We start from the raw sequence: 25,364 nt of genomic DNA, 5'->3' as shown, positions 1-25,364 counted from the left end.
ATATCCCGAAAGATATCATTGACAAAGTCTTGGAAAACAGCTGGGGCTTTACAGAGCCCGAAGGGCATCACTAGATACTCATAGTGCCCATCCCTGGTATTAAACGCCATCTTCCATTCATCCCCCTCACGGATGCGAATTAGGTTATAAGCACCCTGCATATCTAATTTGTTAAATACCCTTACTCCCCATAGCCTATGAAAGAGCTCAGAAATCAGGGGCAGCGGGTACTTATTCTTAATGGTGATGGAATTAAGACCCCTGTAATCTATGCAAGGACGTAATTCTCTGTTCTTCTTCTGCACGAAGAAGAACCCCGCCCCTTCAGGTGACACTGACTTCCTAATGAACCCTCTTGCCAAATTCTCCTGGATGTATTGGGACATAGCCTCCTTTCCGGGAGAGAGAGGGGATAGACACATCCCCGAGAAGGTTCTGCTCCAGGCAAGAGATCAATAGGACAGTCATAGGGACGGTGAGGCGGAAGGGTCTCCACAGCCTTTTTGGAGAAGACGTCTGCATAGGATCAATAGCATTTGGGAAGAGAAGAAAGATCTGCGAGTATCTCAGTGGTGGAAACCTGAACGCACTCTCTCACACATCTGCCCTTACATGATTCACTCCAACCCAATATCTTCCCAGAGGTCCACTCAATATGTGGGGAGTGGAAACGGAGCCAGGGTATTCCCAGCAGAATTTCATCCATTCCCTCGGGAAGGACAAGAAGGGAAATAATCTCCTGGTGGGAAGGGGACATGGATAACGTGAAAGGGACAGTCTGGGGTGTGATTTGTGTGGGAAGTGTCAACCCATTCATACTCTAACAGTCACCAGTTTGGCGAGCATCATCTGAGGTATTGCATGGTGCAGAGCAAAAGCAGAGTCTACACAAAGCTCGACTGTTAGAGGAGATGAGCCTAACGTGATTGTCCCTTTAAAGGACAACTTGGAGGAAAATGCCGCTGTGTCTAGTGAACCTCCTCCAATGGTTACTAGACGTGATCGTTCTCCCGACCACCATGGACATTTATTGGCATAATGTCCTAGTTGTTTGCAATTTTTACAAACCACGGGTACCCGAGTGGCCCGGGACTTAGGTCCCTGCTCGAGAAACCTCCATGGCCTCATGGGAGTTGGACGCCTGAACGGAAGATTCTAGAGGTCTGGTGTTGTGAACTCCGTTTTCAGGCTCCCTCTTGTGGTCACAGATGGTATTGTGTGACTTTGGTTTTTTGGCTCCCCCTGGTGGTTTGGTTTATTATCCTGTGGGTCTGCTGGATCAGCTGCCTCGTTATTCACCAGGGAGGCTCCTATTTAGCTCTGCTTCACTTCCACTTGTTGCCGGCTGTCAATGTATTCAGTGCTATTCTGATTACTCCTGATTATCTCGTTTTCTGCCTCTTCAGGATAAGCTAAGTTCTGTTTGAATATTTTTTGCTCATCTGCCTGCAATATGATTTCTGTGTATGATGAGTCTAGTCCAGCTTGCTAACATGTGATTTCTTTTTGCTGGTAAGCTCTGGGGTACGGAGTTGCTTCCCCCGCACCGTTAGTTGGTGCGGGGGGCTCGAGCAATCTCTGCATGGATATTTTGAATAGGGTTTTTTATTGACCGCACAGTTTCCTTCCTATTTTCTGCTATCTAGTATTAGCGGGCCTCATTTGCTAAATCTGATTTCATCTCTGCATTTGTGCTTTCCCCTTAACTCACCGTTAATATTTGTGGGGGGCTATTCTATATCTTTGGGGTCATTCCACTGAGGCAAGTGAGGACTTACTTTCCCTCCAGGAATAGTCAGTTTCTCAGGCCGTGACGAGACGTCTAGGATTTTTAGGTAACGTTCCACGGCTGCCTATAGTTGTTTGTGGATAGGATCAGGTTGCGGTCAATCTAGTTACCACTTCCCAAGAGCTTGTAGTCTGTTCAGTTACTTAGCTAGTCCGACCTGCGATCCTTGCCACTAGGATCATAACAGTACAGCCGGCCTATAAAGTGTTAATTGCATGGCAGAAGCAGGAGAAAAGAAGCTTGGAGATTTTTTTATTTTTTTTGCTGCCGTGTGTCTAGCTGCTGTGTGTCTGGCTTCTCTCCTCCTCTTATTCTTGGTGTGGCTCTGAGTTCAGCTGCTGATATGGATATCCAGAGTTTAGCCTCCAGTGTAGATCATCTTGCTGCAAGGGTACAAAGTATTCAGGATTTTGTTGTGCACAGTCCTATGTCAGAGCCTAGAATACCTATTCCGGAGTTGTTTTCTGGAGATAGATCTAGGTTCCTGAATTTTAAGAACAATTGCAAGTTGTTTCTTTCTTTGAAACCTCGTTCCTCTGGGGATTCTGTTCAGCAAGTTAAGATTATTATTTCTTTCTTGGGTGGCGATCCTCAAGATTGGCGTTTCACATTGGCTCCAGGGGATCCTGCATTGCTCAGTGTGGATGTTTTTTCTGGCCCTTGGATTGCTCTATGAGGAACCTAATCTTGAGAACCAGGCTGAAAAAGCGTTGTTGGCCCTCTCTCAGGGGCAAGATGATGCAGAGGTGTACTGCCAGAAATTTCGGAAATGGTCGGTGCTTACTCAATGGAATGAGTGTGCCCTGGATGCAAATTTCAGAAAAGGTCTTTCTGAAGCCATTAAGAATGTCATGGTGGGGTTCCCTACGCCTGCAGGTCTGAATGAGTCAATGACTCTGGCCATTCAGATTGATCGGTGTTTGCGGGAGCGCAAACCTGCGCACCATTTGGCGGTGTCTTCTGAACAGACACCTGAGTCTATGCAATGTGATAGAATTCTGACCAGAAGTGAACGGCAAAATTATAGACGGCAAAATGGGTTGTGCTTTTACTGTGGTGACTCAGCTCATGTTATCTCAGCATGCTCTAAGCGCACAAAAAAGATTGATAAATCTGTCACCATCGGTACTTTACAGCCTAAGTTTATTTTGTCTGTTACCCTGATTTGTTCCCTGTCATCTTACCCGGTTAGGGCTTTTGTGGATTCAGGTGCTGCCCTGAGTCTGATGGATTTGTCATTTGCCAGGCGCTGTGGTTTTGTTTTGGAGCCTTTAAAATTCCCTATTCCACTAAGGGGAATTGATGCTACACCATTGGCTACGAATAAACCTCAGTACTGGACACAAGTGACCATGTGCATGACTCCTGTTCATCAGGAGGTGATTCGCTTTCTTGTATTGCATAATTTGCATGATGTTGTCGTGTTGGGCCTGCCATGGTGGCAGACTCATAATCCAGTCCTGGATTGGAAAGCAATGTCTGTGTCAAGATGGGGTTGTCAGGGAATTCATGGCGACGCTCCTGTGGTGTCAATTGCTTCATCCACTCCTTCTGAGGTCCCTGCGTTTTTGTCAGATTACCAGGATGTATTTGATGAGCCCAAACTCAGTTCTCTACCTCCTCATAGGGATTGTGATTGTGCTATAAATTTGATTCCTGGTAGTAAGTTTCCTAAGGGACGACTTTTCAATTTGTTAGTGCCGGAGCATGCTGCTATGCGGAGTTATATAAAGGAGTCTTTGGAGAAAGGACTTATTCGCCACTCCTCCTCCCCTCTTGGTGCGGGGTTCTTTTTTGTGGCTAAGAAGGATGGTTCCCTGAGACCTTGTATTGATTATCGCCTTCTAAACAAAATCACGGTCAAATTTCAGTATCCTTTGCCATTGTTATCTGATCTGTTTGCTCGCATTAGGGGGTCTAGTTGGTTCACCAAGATAGATCTTCGTGGTGCGTATAACCTTGTGCGTATTAAGCAGGGTGATGAATGGAAAACTGCATTTAATACGCCCGAAGGCCATTTTGAGTACTTGGTGATGCCTTTTGGACTTTCTAACGCTCCTTCTGTCTTTCAGTCTTTTATGCACGACATCTTCCGTGAATATCTGGATAAATTTATGACTGTGTATCTGGATGATATTCTGGTTTTTTCGGATGATTGGGAGTCCCATGTTAAGCAGGTCAGGATGGTGTTTCAGGTCCTGCGTGCCAATGCTTTATTTGTGAAGGGCTCAAAATATCTTTTTGGAGTCCAGAAGGTCTCTTTTTTGGGTTTCATTTTTTCTCCTTCTGCTATTGAGATGGACCCAGTCAAGGTTCAGGCTATTCATGACTGGACTCAGCCTACATCTGTTAAGAGTCTTCAGAATTTCTTGGGTTTTGCTAATTTTTACCGTCGCTTCATCGCTATTTTTTCTGGTGTTGTTAAGCCATTGACGGATTTGACCAAGAAGGGTTCTGATGTTACTAATTGGTCTCCTGCGGCTGTGGAGGCCTTTCGGGAGCTGAAGCGCCGGTTTTCTTCGGCTCCGGTCTTATGTCAGCCAGACGTCTCCCTTCCTTTCCAGGTCGAGGTTGATGCTTCTGAGATTGGAGCGGGGGCTGTTTTGTAGCAGAGAAGCTCTGATGGCTCTGTGATGAAGCCATGTGCTTTCTTTTCAAGAAAGTTTTCGCCTGCCGAGCGGAATTATGATGTTGGTAATCAGGAGTTGTTGGCTATGAAGTGGGCATTTGAGGAGTGGCGACATTGGCTCGAGGGAGCTAAGCATCGTGTGGTGGTCTTGACTGATCACAAGAATTTGATTTATCTCGAGTCGGCCAAGCGGCTGAATCCTAGACAGGCTCGTTGGTCGTTGTTTTTCTCTCGTTTTGATTTCGTGGTCTCATACCTGCCTGGTTCGAAGAATGTGAAGGCTGATGCTCTTTCTAGGAGTTTTGTGCCTGACTCTCCTGGTGATTCAGAGCCAGCTGGTATCCTCAGAGAAGGGGTGATTTTGTCTGCCATCTCCCCAGATTTGCGACGAGTGCTGCAGGAGTTTCAGGCGGATAGACCTGACCGTTGTCCACCGGAGAGACTGTTTGTCCCGGATAGATGGACCAGCAGAGTTATTTCTGAGGTTCATTCTTCGGTGTTGGCAGGCCATCCTGGGATTTTTGGTACCAGAGATTTGGTGGCTAGGTCCTTCTGGTGGCCTTCCTTGTCGCGGGATGTGCGTTCCTTTGTGCAGTCTTGTGGAATTTGTGCTCGGGCTAAGCCTTGCTGTTCTCGTGCCAGTGGCTTGTTGTTGCCTTTGCCTGTCCCGAAGAGGCCTTGGACGCACATTTCCATGGATTTTATTTCAGATCTCCCTGTCTCTCAGAGAATGTCGGTCATTTGGGTGGTGTGTGATCGTTTTTCTAAAATGGTCCATTTGGTGCCCTTGCCTAAGTTGCCTTCCTCCTCCGAGTTGGTTCCTCTGTTTTTTCAAAATGTGGTTCGTTTGCACGGGATCCCTGAAAATATTGTTTCCGACAGAGGATCCCAGTTTGTGTCTAGATTTTGGCGGACCTTTTGTGCTAAGATAGGCATTAATTTGTCTTTTTCGTTGGCCTTCCATCCTCAGACGAATGGCCAAACCGAGCGCACTAATCAGACTTTGGAAACCTATTTAAGATGTTTTGTTTCTGCTGATCAGGATGACTGGGTGACTTTTTTGCCATTGGCCGAGTTTGCCCTTAATAATCGGGCTAGTTCTGCTACTTTGGTTTCGCCTTTTTTTTGTAATTCAGGGTTTCATCCTCGTTTTTCCTCGGGTCAGGTGGAGTCTTCTGACTGTCCTGGAGTGGATGTTGTGGTGGATAGGTTGCATCAGATTTGGAATCATGTGGTGGACAATTTGAAGCTGTCACAAGAGAAGGCTCAGCGCTTTGCCAACCGCCGTCGCTGTGTGGGTCCCCGACTTCGCGTTGGGGATTTGGTGTGGTTGTCTTCTCGCTTTGTTCCTATGAAGGTCTCCTCTCCTAAGTTTAAGCCTCGGTTTATCGGTCCTTATAAGATTTTGGAAGTCCTTAACCCTGTGTCATTTCGTTTGGACCTCCCGGCATCGTTTGCTATTCATAATGTGTTCCATCGGTCGTTGTTGCGGAGGTATGTGGTGCCTGTGGTTCCTTCAGTTGAGCCTCCTGCCCCTGTGCTGGTTGAGGGAGAATTGGAATACGTGGTGGAGAAGATCTTGGATTCTCGTATTTCTAGACGGAGGCTTCAGTATTTGGTTAAGTGGAAAGGCTATGGTCAGGAGGATAATTCCTGGGTTGTCGCCTCTGATGTTCATGCGGCCGATTTGGTTCGTGCCTTCCATGTGGCTCACCCTGATCGCCCTGGGGGTTTAGATGAGGGTTCGGTGACCCCTCCTCAAGGGGGGGGGGTACTGTTGTGAACTCCGTTTTCAGGCTCCCTCTTGTGGTCACAGATGGTATTGTGTGACTTTGGTTTTTTGGCTCCCCCTGGTGGTTTGGTTTATTATCCTGCGGGTCTGCTGGATCAGCTGCCTCGTTATTCACCAGGGAGGCTCCTATTTAGCTCTGCTTCACTTCCACTTTTTGCCGGCTGTCAATGTATTCAGTGCTATTCTGATTACTCCTGATTATCTTGTTTTCTGCCTCTTCAGGATAAGCTAAGTTCTGTTTGAATATGTTTTGCTCATCTGCCTGCAATATGATTTCTGTGTATGATGAGTCTAGTCCAGCTTGCTAACATGTGATTTCTTTTTGCTGGTAAGCTCTGGGGTACGGAGTTGCTTCCCCTGCACCGTTAGTTGGTGCGGGGGGCTCGAGCAATCTCTGCGTGGATATTTTGAATAGGGTTTTTTATTGACCGCACAGTTTCCTTCCTATTTTCTGCTATCTAGTATTAGCGGGCCTCATTTGCTAAATCTGATTTCATCTCTGCGTTTGTGCTTTCCCCTTAACTCACCGTTAATATTTGTGGGGGGCTATTCTATATCTTTGGGGTCATTCTACTGAGGCAAGTGAGGACTTACTTTCCCTCCAGGAATAGTCAGTTTCTCAGGCCGTGACGAGACGTCTAGGATTTTTAGGTAACGTTCCACGGCTGCCTATAGTTGTTTGCGGATAGGATCAGGTTGCGGTCAATCTAGTTACCACTTCCCCAGAGCTTGTAGTCTGTTCAGTTACTTAGCTAGTCCGACCTGCAATCCTTGCCACTAGGATCATAACAGTCTGGTGAAGGTGGGAGTGAGCCGAAACGTCTGCCTATACTGGGTCCACTCTAACCTCCGCTCGTTAAAACGGAGGTCAATGTGGGTAGATATAGAAATGAGCTCCTCTAGTGTGGCGGGAATCTCCCTGGTGGCCAAGGCATCCTTCACATGGTCTGCCAGTCCTTTCCAGAACACCAGAATAAGGACTTTATCTGGCCACTCGAGCTCTGAGACCAGAGTCTGGAATTGGACAGCGAACTGACAGACCATGGACGAACCCTGTGTTATTGCCAACAATTGGAGCGCAGTATCGTGGGTGACACGAGGTCCAAAAAAGACCTGTTTCAGAGCATCCAGGAAGAGAGGAGCAACTCTGCACCACACGATCATTACGCTCCCATAGCGGCGTTGCCCACTCCAACACCCTGCCCGACAAAAGGGATAAAATAAATCCCATTTTCGCCCGTTCCGTAGGAAAACGTGCAGCCAGGAGCTCTAGATGTATGGAGCACTAACTCACGAATCCACGACATAGCTTACTCTCACCAGCAAACTTGTCTGGAAGCAGAAGATGGGATAAAGTTGGAGCAGGGGTGGCCGAGGACAAACTGGCTGCAGCTACACTTGCAGCCTGAACAGCGACTGCGGTAACATCCACAGCTGAGGTTGTGCGCTCAAGAGCTGCCAAACTACCCTCCAGCTGCTGGATGTACCACTGTAAACGCTGATCGTCTGCCATTTACTAGCCAGACCCTGGCGATAGTATTCTGTTACGGCTAGCGGAACGCACCGAGTAAAAATAGATGTTTATTATAAATGGTGTGTTCGCAGCCCAGGGTCCACCGTGCAGGAGGAACCTGCTGCTAGTGAATGGTGGCACTGTTTGGCGGTATAGACTAGCTCTGTTACTTCACATAGTAGCCATGAGTGGAAAGCACTGTGCCCTGTTAGCCTCACAGGAGCAAAGCTTGTTGCCGAACTGATAGCAGTCAGTGGCTATGCACACACGCAATCTCCTCACCGGAGGTGCCGGTATTCTTGGGGCTTATTTCAGCCGGGTCCCTGAATACGTTCATACAATCTCCTCACCAGAGGTGCTGGTATTCTAGGGGCTTATTTCAGCCGGTCCCTGAATACATTCATACATAACCACAGTGGCGCAAAGCACATATTTGGATTGATACTAGCGCATGGCCGTGCGGCCATGCGAGCTTTTATAGCTGCAGGAAGTACAAGAACTTCTTAGAAGGACCAATGAGAGGCTGCCACAGAGCCTGAGCACCTTCAGGACCTTCCTGGAGAACCAATGGGCTTTGCTGCAGTATCCAAGCATGTGACCCTCGATCTCCAATGAGAGATCTTACCCTGGGCATGCTCAGAAGGAGAAAAGCAGGACTTAGTCCCAAAAGCGTCTGCTCGCCGCTGCCCAGCACTGGCTTCAATGGCAGAAGCTAGAAAAGCAGCAGTAACCCTTTGCACAGAGTCAGGCCAAGCGAGATGCTGGGACTGATGTCTCCACTGAGCAGACTCCACTGCGGCAGGAGAAGCAATGGGAGACCGCAGCGGAGATGGCCCAATATTCCCCCTGTGCAGAGGCAGGAACTCAACCCCTAACATATGTGACTTTAAAACGCGATTGCTAAGCCAATTCAGAATAAACAATTTTAAAGAATAAAGCTGACATCCTGGATCTTTCAGCAGCACAGGTTTGTCATGTATTTTCCTCCACTGGTTACAAATTAAAGCAAACATTTTCAACCTAAATTTACCACTAGCATAAAGTATGATGTGTCATAAAAAACAGGCTCAGAATCAATCGGATATATTGAAGCGTCCCAGAGTTATTACCACATATATTGACACTGGTCAGATTTGTAAAGTTTGGCTTGGTCAAAAAGGTGAAAACAGGTTCGAGACTGAAGGAGTTAAATGCAAGAATAATTGTAATTCCAGAACTGCTATTTTTTCATCACTACTAGAGTTCTAGAGATGAGCAGATCTTTTGAAATTCAAGTTTGCTGGCTTCAACAAATTTTTCTCAAAAAATTTGATTTGCAGAGAATAAATCCTCAAGAATCTCAATGTTAAAATGCTTGTAATCGCTCGGAAAATACACATGGTGAAAGCAGAGAGAGACAGAATCTTGCTGATGATAAGAGCTTACATTTAAGATTTTTTTTTCTTCAATACTAAAATAATAAAAAAATGGACAAGTTTGGTATCCATTAAATTGCACTGACCCCGAAAATCATGTTGACAGGTCATTTTACCATACAATGGATGCCTTAAAAACAAAACCCAAATGAAGGAGTTGTTTTTTTTTTTCAATTTAAACTTGGTTGGAGCTTTCCCATTTTCCAGTATATTGTATGGTAAAATGAATGGTGTTGTCTCAAAACTATAACTACAATAATAGAGCCCTTATTCAACTATATGCATGGTAAAATAAAACGTTATGGCTTTGGAACAAGGGACAAAACAAAAGTGAAAACATGAAAAAATTCCTTGTCATAAATGGTTAAACAAGTACATTTTTCATGTTGCTATTCTATTGATACTTTATTATCAACCCATGTTATCATGGTTGTTGTTTGATCTTGGCTATAACTCAGCAAGGTTAAATATAATTATTACATAAAGCAGAATATTATGTGTTGAGATGGTAGATTGATCAAAAGATCAATTAAAAATCCCAGGCTGTTGTAATTGGTACTAATATATAATTGTGGCAAATTCATCATTAATAAACCCAAATTGATATCCTTTTTTAGACATTAAATCAATCTTCACTGTGACTAATAATATAGCTTATTGATTTTCTGTGTGCATTATTAATCTCTACCTTGTTCTATTTCATCTTGTCCTAAGCAAATAGACATAATCAAAGGAAGACAAGTATGAAGCTCCAATTCACCTCCCATCTCTGCAGCATGTTAGCACAAGCAGCTTATGTTATATATTCCCACTCTCCTTATTAAAGTCTGAATATATGTGCTACCTTCTGAAAACTGTAATTTTATGTATTCCCTTATACATTTCACATTTTACTGCAATTTAAAAAAACAATGTTATTAAAGCTGGAAAGAAAAAAAATGTTAGATTTATTAAGTACTAGGCTATTTGTAGAGACAAAAACCCTTATCCTATTGATGTATTTTCAAGTAGGATTACCAGGCTAGGAAGGCTCAAACAAGGTGCATCAATATTTAAAGAAGTCCCAAATATAGGGGCTGCATCCCCAATCACAATATCATAGGCATGGGAAAAGTGCCCATTTTTTCTATTTCATTTGTTACAGGCAACACCTGGAAATGTGAACAGAGTGTAACTTTAAGGCTAGAGTAACAATAAATGTATGAAAAATTTGGTCCAATTCTTACTATCGAGAGTCGCATGAGTGCAATGCAAGTGTCATGTGAGTGTCATGGGAGTACAATCCAATTGTTCACAACTAGCATCCAATTTACATCCAAATGCAGTGTGATTGCTGTCTGACTGCAATGTGATTTTAAAATGAGCTTTTACATAGAGCAATTCTCTGTCATTTACACATTGTTTTCAAAGGAAATAGTCTTCAAAACACACACATATATATATATAAATATATACTGTATATATTATATATTATATATAATAGATAGATAGAATAGAATAAAAGCTCACAATTCGTCTGCCACATATAGTAAAATCACAGCGTGAAAGATTATAATAGAATAGATAGATACATAGATGTTAGTGACAGTGGAAATTTTGCCATGGCGCTCACACTTACATCAAAAAGGTGAAGTGTCTTAACTGACTGTGAACTCTCAGGATATGGCGGCACCGCAAGCAGGAGACCTTTTCCACACTCACAGTGCCATCAGACAGGGAATAGGAGTTCACATGGAGATACTGAGCACACACTGCTCAGTGTCTCTGCTGGATGACAGGCTGTATAGTTGCAATAGAAGAAAGAACCTGGCACTCAGCTTAATGCTTGTGAGATTTTAATCGTAGTAGCCAAAAACGTTTCGGTCCTATATCTGGACCTTCATCAGTTACTACAAGCATCTCACAAGCATTAAGTTGAGTGCCAGGTTCTTTCTTCTAATATTACATGGTGTGGGAACCTACCTGGGCACCACTAGTAGTAGTGCACACGGCTTTATCTTTGAGGCTGTATAGTTGCATCATGCAACCATGCAGCCTGCCATCTAGAAGTCTAGACCCATCGTGAGACAAATGGATTATCATCTTCTCTGCGAAAAGTTAAGGAATATTGTTGTTTGCTCTTTTAACTCTTTTTTCAGAAGACAATGGTGTCAGTGGAAAGGGCAAAGCTGTAAGTATGGTTTAATTAAGATTTAATAAAGGAGTATGTGTCATTCTTTCAATTAATGGAATTTTTCAGGGTATGATAAGCATTGAGAATTCTCCCGCTGCGTGGCAGAGATCCCAAACATTGCCTGATGCTCCCATTTAGGTTCAGCCAAGAAGGGTGCTGCTCAGCACAGACGTTGGTCCCATTACTAACCTTGGGGCTTGGTGTCACCTGACTGTTAGGCGTCAAGTTCCCACCACTGCACAGGGGGAATCTCAAACCATCTCCACTGCGGTCTCCCATTCTCCTCCAGCCGCAGTGGAGCCTGCTCAGCAAAGACATCGGTCCCAGCATCTGGCTCAAGCTGATACTGTGCAGCTGGTTACTGCTGTCCTTCCAGGCTCAGCCATTGTAACCAGTACAGATCAGCGGCAAGCAGGCATCCCTGGGACTAAGTCCTGCTTTTCTTCTTCTGCGCATGCCCAAGGCACGACCTCTCATTGGAGGTCAGGGGGTCACATGCTCAAGTCCTGTAGCAGCTCCTATTGGACCACTAGGAAGGTCCTGGAGAGCTTCTGCTATAAAAGGTTTGCATGGCCGCACGGCCATGAGCTAATATAAATTTATTATTGTGTGTGTGAATGTATGCCTGTCGATGGATGAAAGCTCAGAATCATTCCCATCCCTAGTGTTGTTGACTGTTCGCGAATGATGGAAGCTACCTAGCACCTGACAGTGCTATCCCGCACAGCTAGCACATGATACAGAGTCTGATAGCAGTGACGTCCAGTGCAGTGCCATACGCTAATAGAGCACTTTCCTGACCCAAGTCTGGGTGGTTAGTAGCGTCTGCCAGAGCGGCACTGCACGCACTCTTGTGCAATAAATTATTAGTTCTTTTAATCTCTGACACCCCAGTAGCGGTGTCGAGTGCAAGAGATCTAGACGAAAGCTTTCCCTGAGTCTTGGGACAGAGTTCTGTGACTCTTTGCTTGCGCTCATTGTGCGGTACCGCGGCCCTGTGATGCAACAGGGTTTGCTTCCTTCATACCGGGTGAAGCTAACCTGTGTGTGTATCCACATTATACCGCCATATAGTCCGTCATTACTCAGCAGCAGGTTCCATCTCTGCACGGTGGACCCCGGGCTGCGAAAGCACCTGATGCCATCCTTATAATTATTTGGTGCGTTCCGCTAGCCTTAACACCTGACAATACAAAGGTGACATCAACTCCCCTCAACTATCACCACACTTGCCACTGCTACAGGGCGATTTGGAAGAGCGATGCTAAGTGCCAGAATTGGCACATATTAGAGATGCACCTTTTCTGTGATGGCTGAGAGCTGATGTTTTTAGCCTGAGGGGGCTCGTATCCATGGTCCCTTCCTAGGCTATTAATATCAGCCCACTCCTGTCTTTATAGCCTTAGCTGGTAATTAATTATGGGGGGACCCTACATCATATTTTTAGAGTCCCCCATTTTAGTAGCCAGTAAAGGCTAAGAATAAAGCTGTCAGCTGATATTAATAGCCTAGGAAGTCCCATGGGTATTATTTACCCCCTTCCCAGCCTATAAACATCGGCCCTCAGCCATAAGCTTTCCCTCTGCTGGCTAAGAAAATTATGCAGGTGCCCACACCATTTTTTTCAGAAAAATAATCTTTTATTAATTAAATACATGTACAGTAAGATTCACACACACACACTGTATTAATTGTAAATGTCACTTACATCTGTACATCTATCTATTCTATATGTATTTACTGTATGTAATCCATCTTTTGTATGCTGTCGTGTCCTGAAGTGATTCTACAGTACGTGGCTGCTGAATTGCCAGCTGTTATGTTATCTATGTAATATATATACTGTACATATATATATACAGTATATGGGTGTGCAACTGATATCTATATATTTATGTGTTCTATGTGCATATATCTATTCTATCTATTCTATTCTAACCTGTCACTCTGTTATTTAACTGTATGCGGTAGATGAATTGCCGACTTTTCAAAGGACATTGATGCGTAAAAATCGGACAGCACTCGCATGGTCGGAGTGCTGTGTGATTTTTTTCACGCACCCATAGACTTTCATTGGCGAGTCTCAGCCGAGTCTCAGTGCCAATCCCAGCATGCTGCAATTTAACACGTACATCAAATACGCCTGAGGAAAAAACGTTGATGTGAGCTGCCTTTTAGCTTAACACTGGACTGAGTGCTATACAACATTTTCTCGCATAGTACTCACCGGTATTCTATGGTAGTGTGACTACAATGTCATTAAAGAGATCTAAGCACAGACTCTGAAAGAAAACATGACCATGTTGTTGAAATAAATGGCAACATCTTGATGCATCAAGATATGGTCAGTCTTTTTTCATAGCTACTTATATTCATAAAATTCCTCATTAACTTCTGAAAACAGTGCAAAGGCAGATAGCCATTATGGGCCTCATTCCTCAAAACTATTCTTCCATTATTCTGGCATAAAAAGCTTTGAAAAGTCACGTAATTTTTGTGCAACTTGAGGCTATGCAAAATCTTTGGCTACTTTTACATTCACATGCCACTTTCACCCAGCTCTGAAAAGTGAGCAGAGCTTGGACCTGAAGGGGCACAGTGACCACCACTCATAAAATTCATAATGAGGAGCAACTTTTGATATGCCACAACTCTTACTGGAGCAGGAACTAGAGTAGGATTTGTGGCAAGGCACACACAGAGGTATACAGAGGCACATCTCACTAAGACTGGCGTGACCAATGCAGGCCTTGATGAATTAGGCCTACAAGTGTATATGCACACAAATGCAGGTTGGCAAGCAGTCATGGATATTGCCCCCCAGCTTAAAAATAGCATCTCCCAACACCTCTCCATTACTAACCTGTCAGCTTGATGGGCTGGATGTCAGTGGCCATAAACTAGATGACATTAACCCCAAAAATATTAGTCCACTTGCACCAGGGCAAGTGGGAAGAGCTGAGCAAAATTTCAGAAGTACAGAGCCGAGAACAGAAAAAAGCGGCACTCACCAATGCGCTGAAGCGCTGATTGCGTGAAATGGCCGTCGTCCAGTTCACCCTCCCCGCACCCTCATCGCCTACAACCTGCTGTTGTATTTTAACAAATATGACACATTAAAGAACATCACTGCGCTGACATTGGTGAGTGCCGCTTTTTTCTGTTCTCGGCTCTTTGTTTGTGTTGCATGCTTTTGTATTTTTGAAAGCTGAGCACCACTTTGCAGTTACAAATTACCCTTGCATGCTGTGGGTCTGAAAAGGGTTACATACATCCGCTCCATTATAATATTGTGCGTCCTGGTGCCATTCACTCAAGTTTGTTCTGAAAATTTCAGAATTGGGGCATCTAATAGATGCTCCTTTTCTGGGGTGGCTGTGGTCTGCTATTTTTAGGCTGGGAGGTTAATATCCTTGGCCCTTTACCAATCTGAGAATACCAGCCCACAGCTGTCTCCTTTAGCTTGGCTAGTTATCAACAATGTGGGGATCCCATGGCATTTTTTTAAATTATTTATTTAAATAAATAAAAAAAGCATGGGACCCCTCTATTCTTGATAACCAGCCATGATAAAGCTGAGAGCTAAGGGTTGCAGCCTGCAGCTGTCGGTTTTGCCTGCGCTGGTTATCAAAAATAGTAAAGGCCCCCAATAATTTTATTTTTAGATTTATTTCGTTATAGCACAGGCTGATGAATACTCACATCAGCTGTGCCGGCTATTGCTGTTATTGGCAACAGCAGACATACGATGATGAGAGTAGTACTCTCTCATCAGCCAACACCTATGATCACCGTAACCTTTTTACCGCCGTCACAGCTGCTGGCTGATGCTGTCTTCTGGCAGTGTGGAAACCACAGCTCCATGACCAGCGATAATGATCTTACTGCGTGATCAGACGCCGGGTTTGCTGCTCTGTCACATAGATGACAGCTTGGCAAACAACAGATATTCGGACCTCCCTTTTATCTAAACGGGGTCTGGGTTCAGGTTCGTGTACCATTCTGGTACCCAAACTGAACTTTTTTTAGCTGTTTGGCTGGACCTGCCAGACTCCAACTTTCGCAGGTTGAATGATCACTAGTCAGCAGCCAGTTATGCCAAATTTTTACACCCTCCAGAAAATGCTCAAAAATCTTTATTAACCACCTGAATACCTCTAAACAGAGTTTCAAAATCATTTCCAATGGCTGCTTTTTAATGGAAAGTCCTTACACCAAATTTTTCTTTTTTAACACTATTCACTATCCTTCCCTAGAATGCAAAATTAATTTAGTGCATTTTTTATATCTTATTCTGCAATTTTGAATTAAATTTGTAAAAGTTATTTGTTCGAGCATCTCCATATGATTTGCAAAAGGGCCTAAAAGGTCCGGGTTATGTGAAAGTGTATATTTCAGACATAACGCAACTTGATCTCATTCCACATCATTATTGTTGCAATCAACAGTTTGTGCACCCTCATTAACCATAACTTAGGCATTTAATCTGTATAATAGCTGAAAGAGAGCTCCACTCTCTTCTTCTCAATAGAGAAATAATTTTGTATACAATTGTTCACACTCTTCAACACAAGAATATCTCTTCTTTATGAGTGTCAATTATACATACTGGTGTTTGGGATCACAATGAATTTTTGTATAGCACCACCATATACATGGTGAAATTATAGCCATATTCAAGGAGATGTGCCAATACCCACTGGGAGAAGATTTATCATTAATATTGCACCAGAAAGCTGGAGAAAGGTTCAATCAAATTATTAAGCTTAAATCTGATTTGATGCTTTTGGCAATAAGTCCACTTTTTCTCTGCAGCAGCTTTGTAAATCTCTCTCTTTGTCTTTGACAGCAATTTTTGGCTGTTTGGAGAGGATCACTTGAAGACTTTTGAAACATAAATGATCTCTGATTTGCAGTGAATCAATTCTCGTGAGTCAAAATAATATACAGTAAAGCCTTCAATTGCTCTGAAAAAATCAGTGTACCCCTCTGAGATTTCGTAGAACTGTATCCAATCCATTTCCAGCTCTTTAACACAAACACAGCCTTAATATTATCAATGTGACCTCGCCATAGAAACAGAAATGAACTCAATAGTAAAAAGACAGCCCATTTAATGTCAAAATGCAAATTTTCATTTTTTTTAAATAAAAATAATGGTCCTGAAATTATACCTCTTGTTCTTTGAAGAACACTGACTCAAACTGTTGGTGTATCTATCATTGGTGAAATCATTCAGATTTGACAAAGACAAGTGATGTTCCGTGCAAAAAGAAAAAAAAGAGCATGAACCGCACATCCCAAAATCATACGTTGATCTAAAGCCGCTAGGCAAAAATTTAAATACTGAACATGAGGTTTTCAGTTTAACATTCTGATCAGACTGTATGAAGCCCACTGCCCCTTCACGGCAAACCTCGTAGTGGGTCCTAACGCCCTAACGGAGCGGAGCCGTGCGGCGACCACCGCCGCAGCGGCCATGCACCAGCAGGGCGGACGGCCTGTTGCCCCACAGCACCCATGCTGCGAGACTGAGTCCCCAAGACTCCAGACCGCGCCGCCCCACCAGCACAAAGCCACAGCAACAATGGCCGCCACACAGCACCAGCACCAAAATGAAGGGAGCATTTCAACTCACCTTCCTCCAGCTCTTCAGTGAGAGCCAAAATGGGCTAGACCCCTTACTTTGCAGTCTCCTGCTAATTAAAATCACCTGAGCCAAATGGGAGGAGTGCTGGTCCAAAAAAAGAGACAAGTACATGCTATGTGCAAAAAGAAAAAAAAGAGCATGAACCGCACATCCCAAAATCATACGTTGATCTAAAGCCGCTAGGCAAAAATTTAAATACTGAACATGAGGTTTTCAGTTTAACATTCTGATCAGACTGTATGAAGCCCACTGCCCCTTCACGGCAAACCTCGTAGTGGGTCCTAACGCCCTAACGGAGCGGAGCCGTGCGGCGACCACCGCCGCAGCGGCCATGCACCAGCAGGGCGGACGGCCTGTTGCCCCACAGCACCCATGCTGCGAGACTGAGTCCCCAAGACTCCAGACCGCGCCGCCCCACCAGCACAAAGCCACAGCAACAATGGCCGCCACACAGCACCAGCACCAAAATGAAGGGAGCATTTCAACTCACCTTCCTCCAGCTCTTCAGTGAGAGCCAAAATGGGCTAGACCCCTTACTTTGCAGTCTCCTGCTAATTAAAATCACCTGAGCCAAATGGGAGGAGTGCTGGTCCAAAAAAAGAGACAAGTACATGCTATGTGCAAAAAGAAAAAAAAGAGCATGAACCGCACATCCCAAAATCATACGTTGATCTAAAGCCGCTAGGCAAAAATTTAAATACTGAACATGAGGTTTTCAGTTTAACATTCTGATCAGACTGTATGAAGCCCACTGCCCCTTCACGGCAAACCTCGTAGTGGGTCCTAACGCCCTAACGGAGCGGAGCCGTGCGGCGACCACCGCCGCAGCGGCCATGCACCAGCAGGGCGGACGGCCTGTTGCCCCACAGCACCCATGCTGCGAGACTGAGTCCCCAAGACTCCAGACCGCGCCGCCCCACCAGCACAAAGCCACAGCAACAATGGCCGCCACACAGCACCAGCACCAAAATGAAGGGAGCATTTCAACTCACCTTCCTCCAGCTCTTCAGTGAGAGCCAAAATGGGCTAGACCCCTTACTTTGCAGTCTCCTGCTAATTAAAATCACCTGAGCCAAATGGGAGGAGTGCTGGTCCAAAAAAAGAGACAAGTACATGCTATGTGCAAAAAGAAAAAAAAGAGCATGAACCGCACATCCCAAAATCATACGTTGATCTAAAGCCGCTAGGCAAAAATTTAAATACTGAACATGAGGTTTTCAGTTTAACATTCTGATCAGACTGTATGAAGCCCACTGCCCCTTCACGGCAAACCTCGTAGTGGGTCCTAACGCCCTAACGGAGCGGAGCCGTGCGGCGACCACCGCCGCAGCGGCCATGCACCAGCAGGGCGGACGGCCTGTTGCCCCACAGCACCCATGCTGCGAGACTGAGTCCCCAAGACTCCAGACCGCGCCGCCCCACCAGCACAAAGCCACAGCAACAATGGCCGCCACACAGCACCAGCACCAAAATGAAGGGAGCATTTCAACTCACCTTCCTCCAGCTCTTCAGTGAGAGCCAAAATGGGCTAGACCCCTTACTTTGCAGTCTCCTGCTAATTAAAATCACCTGAGCCAAATGGGAGGAGTGCTGGTCCAAAAAAAGAGACAAGTACATGCTATGTGCAAAAAGAAAAAAAAGAGCATGAACCGCACATCCCAAAATCATACGTTGATCTAAAGCCGCTAGGCAAAAATTTAAATACTGAACATGAGGTTTTCAGTTTAACATTCTGATCAGACTGTATGAAGCCCACTGCCCCTTCACGGCAAACCTCGTAGTGGGTCCTAACGCCCTAACGGAGCGGAGCCGTGCGGCGACCACCGCCGCAGCGGCCATGCACCAGCAGGGCGGACGGCCTGTTGCCCCACAGCACCCATGCTGCGAGACTGAGTCCCCAAGACTCCAGACCGCGCCGCCCCACCAGCACAAAGCCACAGCAACAATGGCCGCCACACAGCACCAGCACCAAAATGAAGGGAGCATTTCAACTCACCTTCCTCCAGCTCTTCAGTGAGAGCCAAAATGGGCTAGACCCCTTACTTTGCAGTCTCCTGCTAATTAAAATCACCTGAGCCAAATGGGAGGAGTGCTGGTCCAAAAAAAGAGACAAGTACATGCTATGTGCAAAAAGAAAAAAAAGAGCATGAACCGCACATCCCAAAATCATACGTTGATCTAAAGCCGCTAGGCAAAAATTTAAATACTGAACATGAGGTTTTCAGTTTAACATTCTGATCAGACTGTATGAAGCCCACTGCCCCTTCACGGCAAACCTCGTAGTGGGTCCTAACGCCCTAACGGAGCGGAGCCGTGCGGCGACCACCGCCGCAGCGGCCATGCACCAGCAGGGCGGACGGCCTGTTGCCCCACAGCACCCATGCTGCGAGACTGAGTCCACAAGACTCCAGACCGCGCCGCCCCACCAGCACAAAGCCACAGCAACAATGGCCGCCACACAGCACCAGCACCAAAATGAAGGGAGCATTTCAACTCACCTTCCTCCAGCTCTTCAGTGAGAGCCAAAATGGGCTAGACCCCTTACTTTGCAGTCTCCTGCTAATTAAAATCACCTGAGCCAAATGGGAGGAGTGCTGGTCCAAAAAAAGAGACAAGTACATGCTATGTGCAAAAAGAAAAAAAAGAGCATGAACCGCACATCCCAAAATCATACGTTGATCTAAAGCCGCTAGGCAAAAATTTAAATACTGAACATGAGGTTTTCAGTTTAACATTCTGATCAGACTGTATGAAGCCCACTGCCCCTTCACGGCAAACCTCGTAGTGGGTCCTAACGCCCTAACGGAGCGGAGCCTAGCGGCTTTAGATCAACGTATGATTTTGGGATGTGCGGTTCATGCTCTTTTTTTTCTTTTTGCACATAGCATGTACTTGTCTCTTTTTTTGGACCAGCACTCCTCCCATTTGGCTCAGGTGATTTTAATTAGCAGGAGACTGCAAAGTAAGGGGTCTAGCCCATTTTGGCTCTCACTGAAGAGCTGGAGGAAGGTGAGTTGAAATGCTCCCTTCATTTTGGTGCTGGTGCTGTGTGGCGGCCATTGTTGCTGTGGCTTTGTGCTGGTGGGGCGGCGCGGTCTGGAGTCTTGGGGACTCAGTCTCGCAGCATGGGTGCTGTGGGGCAACAGGCCGTCCGCCCTGCTGGTGCATGGCCGCTGCGGCGGTGGTCGCCGCACGGCTCCGCTCCGTTAGGGCGTTAGGACCCACTACGAGGTTTGCCGTGAAGGGGCAGTGGGCTTCATACAGTCTGATCAGAATGTTAAACTGAAAACCTCATGTTCAGTATTTAAATTTTTGCCTAGCGGCTTTAGATCAACGTATGATTTTGGGATGTGCGGTTCATGCTCTTTTTTTTCTTTTTGCACATAGCATGTACTTGTCTCTTTTTTTGGACCAGCACTCCTCCCATTTGGCTCAGGTGATTTTAATTAGCAGGAGACTGCAAAGTAAGGGGTCTAGCCCATTTTGGCTCTCACTGAAGAGCTGGAGGAAGGTGAGTTGAAATGCTCCCTTCATTTTGGTGCTGGTGCTGTGTGGCGGCCATTGTTGCTGTGGCTTTGTGCTGGTGGGGCGGCGCGGTCTGGAGTCTTGGGGACTCAGTCTCGCAGCATGGGTGCTGTGGGGCAACAGGCCGTCCGCCCTGCTGGTGCATGGCCGCTGCGGCGGTGGTCGCCGCACGGCTCCGCTCCGTTAGGGCGTTAGGACCCACTACGAGGTTTGCCGTGAAGGGGCAGTGGGCTTCATACAGTCTGATCAGAATGTTAAACTGAAAACCTCATGTTCAGTATTTAAATTTTTGCCTAGCGGCTTTAGATCAACGTATGATTTTGGGATGTGCGGTTCATGCTCTTTTTTTTCTTTTTGCACATAGCATGTACTTGTCTCTTTTTTTGGACCAGCACTCCTCCCATTTGGCTCAGGTGATTTTAATTAGCAGGAGACTGCAAAGTAAGGGGTCTAGCCCATTTTGGCTCTCACTGAAGAGCTGGAGGAAGGTGAGTTGAAATGCTCCCTTCATTTTGGTGCTGGTGCTGTGTGGCGGCCATTGTTGCTGTGGCTTTGTGCTGGTGGGGCGGCGCGGTCTGGAGTCTTGGGGACTCAGTCTCGCAGCATGGGTGCTGTGGGGCAACAGGCCGTCCGCCCTGCTGGTGCATGGCCGCTGCGGCGGTGGTCGCCGCACGGCTCCGCTCCGTTAGGGCGTTAGGACCCACTACGAGGTTTGCCGTGAAGGGGCAGTGGGCTTCATACAGTCTGATCAGAATGTTAAACTGAAAACCTCATGTTCAGTATTTAAATTTTTGCCTAGCGGCTTTAGATCAACGTATGATTTTGGGATGTGCGGTTCATGCTCTTTTTTTTTCTTTTTGCACATAACAAGTGATGTTCCATTTATTCCATAATACCCTCCACCTCATACCCATTAACCACTTAGTGGCAGCACAATTTTTTCAAGCCTAATAATGATCACATTATGTGGCAATAACTTTGGAATGTTTCAAAATATCCCAGTGATTTTGAGATTGTTTTTTCATGACACATGACATTTTATGATAATGGTAAATTTAGGTTTATATATTTTGCGTTTACTTATAAAAGAAGCAGAAATTAGACAAAAATGTCTAAAAATTGGCAATTTTAAAACTTTGAACATTCCTCCTTTTAATACAAATAATGCTACGCAAAATAGTTAAACTGAACCTGTCAGCAGGATTTTGCTTAGCAATCTACAGACACTGTCAGGTTGCTGCTGTTAAACTGATTAAGATGATACCTGGGGTGAAGAAATCCATCTAGTGTAATCAGTGTTAGAAGTTTTCAATTATTGATATGTTTGTGCTCTGAGTCTTATCTTGGTTTCTCTGGCTAAAGGCTGAGTCACACATAACGATATCGTTAACGATATCGTTGCAACGTCACGCTTTTGGTGACGTAGCAACGATCCCGCTAACGATCTCGTTATGTGTGACAGCGACCAACAATCAGGCCCCTGCTGGGAGATCAGTGGTCGTTGGGGAATGATCAGGACCATTTTTTGGTCGCAGATCACCCGCTGTCATCGCTGCATGTGTGATGCCGATCCAGCGATGTGTTCACTTGTAACCAGGGTAAATATCGGGTTACTAAGCGCAGGGCCACGCTTAGTAACCCGATATTTACCCTGGTTACCATTGTAAAAGTTAAAAAAAAACAGTACATACTCACATTCCGATGTCTGTCACGTCCCCCGGCGTCCACAGGGTTAAAACTGCTTTCGGCAGGAGCGCTGCTAATGCACGCGCTCCGGCCGAGAGCTTCTCTGCACTGACTGTGTCAGCGCCGGCCGTAAAGCAGAGCACAGCGGTGACGTCACCGCTGTTACTGCTGGTGCTGACACATTCAGTGCAGGGAACCTCTCGGCAGCAGCGCTTGCATTAGCAGCGCTCTTGCCGAAAGCAGTTTTAACCCTGTGGACGCCGGCGGGGGATATGACAGACATCAGAATGTGAGTATGTAGTGTTTTTTTTTTTTTTTACTTTTACAATGGTAACCAGGGTAAATATTGGGTTACTAAGCGCGGCCCTGCACTTAGTAACCCGATGTTTACCCTGGTTACCCGGGTGGTGCAGGGGGACTTCGGCATCGTTGAAGACAGTTTCAATGATGCCGAAGTCGTTCCCCTGATCATTGGTCGCTGGAGACAGCTGTCTGTGTGACAGCTCCCCAGCAACCACACAACGACTTACCAACGATCACGGCCAGGTCCTATCGCTGGTCGTGATCGTTGGTAAGTCGTTTAGTGTGACTCCAGCTTTAGAGCAGTATATAGTAGGAAGATAAGACACTGCCTACAGTCCCATCACAAAGCATGAGCATCTCGTTAGCTGCAATCTTTTAACACTGATTACACAAGAACCATAATACAGATTTCTTCACCACAGTTATCATTTTAAAGGGAACCTGTCACCTGAATTTGGCGGGACCAAATTTGGGTCATATGGGCGGGGTTTTCGGGTGTTTGATTCACCCTTTCCTTACCAACTGGCTGCATGCTGGCCGCAATATTGGATTGAAGTTCATTCTCTGTCCTCCGGAGTACATGCCTGCGTAAGGCAAGATTGCTTGCGCTGGTGTGTACTCCGGAGGAAAGAGAATGAACTTCAATCCAATATTGCAGCCAGCATGCAGCCAGCGGGTAAGGAAAGGGTGAATCAAACACCCGAAAACCCCGCCCATATGACCCAAAACGGGTCCCGCCAAATTCAGGTGACAGGTTCCCTTTAATCAGTATAATTGCCAATCTGACAGTGTCTTTAGGTTACTTAGCAATATCGTACTAACAGGTTTGCTTTAATAAATAATTTATCCCATGTCTGCTTTACATCAGCACAATCTATAAAATGTTCTTTTATTATATTATGATGTAAGAAGCTTTAAAATTTTAGAAGCAATTTTTCATTTTTTCAAGAAAATTGACAAAGCTTATTTTTTTAGGGACTTGAAGGTTTGAAGCCACTTTTGGGTTAACTATTTATTATAAACCCCCAAAAATAATACCATATTAAAACAGCACCACCCCACATATTTGGAACTGCTCTCAGATAATTTATTAACCTTTCAGATGCTTTTCAGGAATTAATGCAAAGTGACATGATGGAAAAGAAAAATGTTATCTTTAATATACAGTAGCTAGTAGCTGGCCATTATTTTGCTATGTATTGTCATGGCAGCCATCATGACCATCCAGTGAGTCGAAGAGGTTAAAGAGGGAGCTCCCACACTCTGTTGACCATATTTATGCCCTAGTCAGAGCAACATCTAAGGAATTAACTATGGTCACTGTCAACACGGATCGTGACTGATGCAGCAGGGTATTAGCTATAGTGTACAGTTGACATCTGCTCCAGTTTTTATCCATTGAGGGTCAGTTATAAGTCATATTGGTGGTCACTAAGGGGTTCAAGAACTTTTGATGCTGCTGGTGGCTCAGACATACTTAGCTGTGATATGGAGTTCTTCTTCATTTACAATAACCAGTCCATTTCCAGTAGCACTATTCCCTTTCATGTAGTACCACACTGTAATTAACTTTTAATAATATTTTCAACTGCTATAGAAAAACATGATAAGAATTGTTAGGGAGGTTAGTACACATGCAGAAAGCAAAATGTGGTGGTAGGCTAAAAATATGAAAAAAAAACAAACATTCAGAAATACAAAAAAAATTTTTTTAATAATTTAACCCCCTTCCCAAAATGATGAATTAGCAAATGCTAGCTACACATACAAACTGCCAGCACTTGCAATGTATTGGCAAAATGTGAAAAAGATATGTTTGATACCCATACACTTTCCAAGGTAGTTAGTTACAGTAACATTTCTTGACTTGGATGATTTTTTATGTATTTAACCCCTTAAGCCCCGAGGGTGGTTTGCATGTTAATGACCGGGCCAATTTTTACAATTCTGACCACTGTCCCTTTATGAGGTTATAACTCTGGAACGATTCAACGGATCTTGGCGATTCTGACATTGTTTTCTCGTGAGATGTTGTACTTCATGTTAGTGGTAAAATTTATTCGATATAACTTGTGCTTATTTGTGAAAAAAACGGAAATTTGGCGAAAATTTTGAAAATTTCACAATTTTCCAACTTTGAATTTTTATGCCCTTAAATCACAGAGATATGTCACGCAAAATACTTAATAAGTAACATTTTCCACATGTCTACTTTACATCAGCACAATCTTGGAACCAAAATTTTTTTTTTTGTTAGGGAGTTATAAGGGTTAAAAGTTGACCAGAAATTTCTCATTTTTACAACACCATTTTTTTTAGTGACCACATCTCATTTGAAGTAATTTTGAAGGGTCTATATGATAGAAAATACCCAAGTGTGACACCATTCTAAAAACTGCACCCATCAAGGTGCTCAAAAACACTTTCAAGAAGTTTATTAACCCTTCAGGTGTTTCACAGGAATTTTTGGAATGTTTAAATAAAAATGAACATTTAACTTTTTTTCACACAAAATTTATTTCAGCTCCAATTTGTTTTATTTTACCAAGGGTAACAGGAGAAAATGGACCCCAAAAATTGTTGTGCAATTTGTCCTGAGTACGCTAATATCCCATATGTGGGTGTAAACCATTGTTTGGGTGCATGGCAGAGCTCAGAAGCGAAGGAGCGCCATTTGACTTTTCAATGCAAAATTGACTGGAATTGAGATGGGACGCCATGTTGCGTTTGGAGAGCCCCTGATGTGCTTAAACATTGAAACCCCCCACAAGTGACACCATTTTGGAAAGTAGACCCCTTAAGGAACTTATCTAGATGTGTGGTGAGCACTTTGACCCAACAAGTGCTTCACAGAAGTTTATAATGCAGAGCCATAAAAATACAAAATCA

This window comes from Ranitomeya variabilis, chromosome 1 (assembly GCF_051348905.1).
Source record: "Ranitomeya variabilis isolate aRanVar5 chromosome 1, aRanVar5.hap1, whole genome shotgun sequence".
Lineage (NCBI taxonomy): Eukaryota > Metazoa > Chordata > Amphibia > Anura > Dendrobatidae > Ranitomeya > Ranitomeya variabilis.
This window is presented reverse-complemented; position numbering follows the sequence as displayed.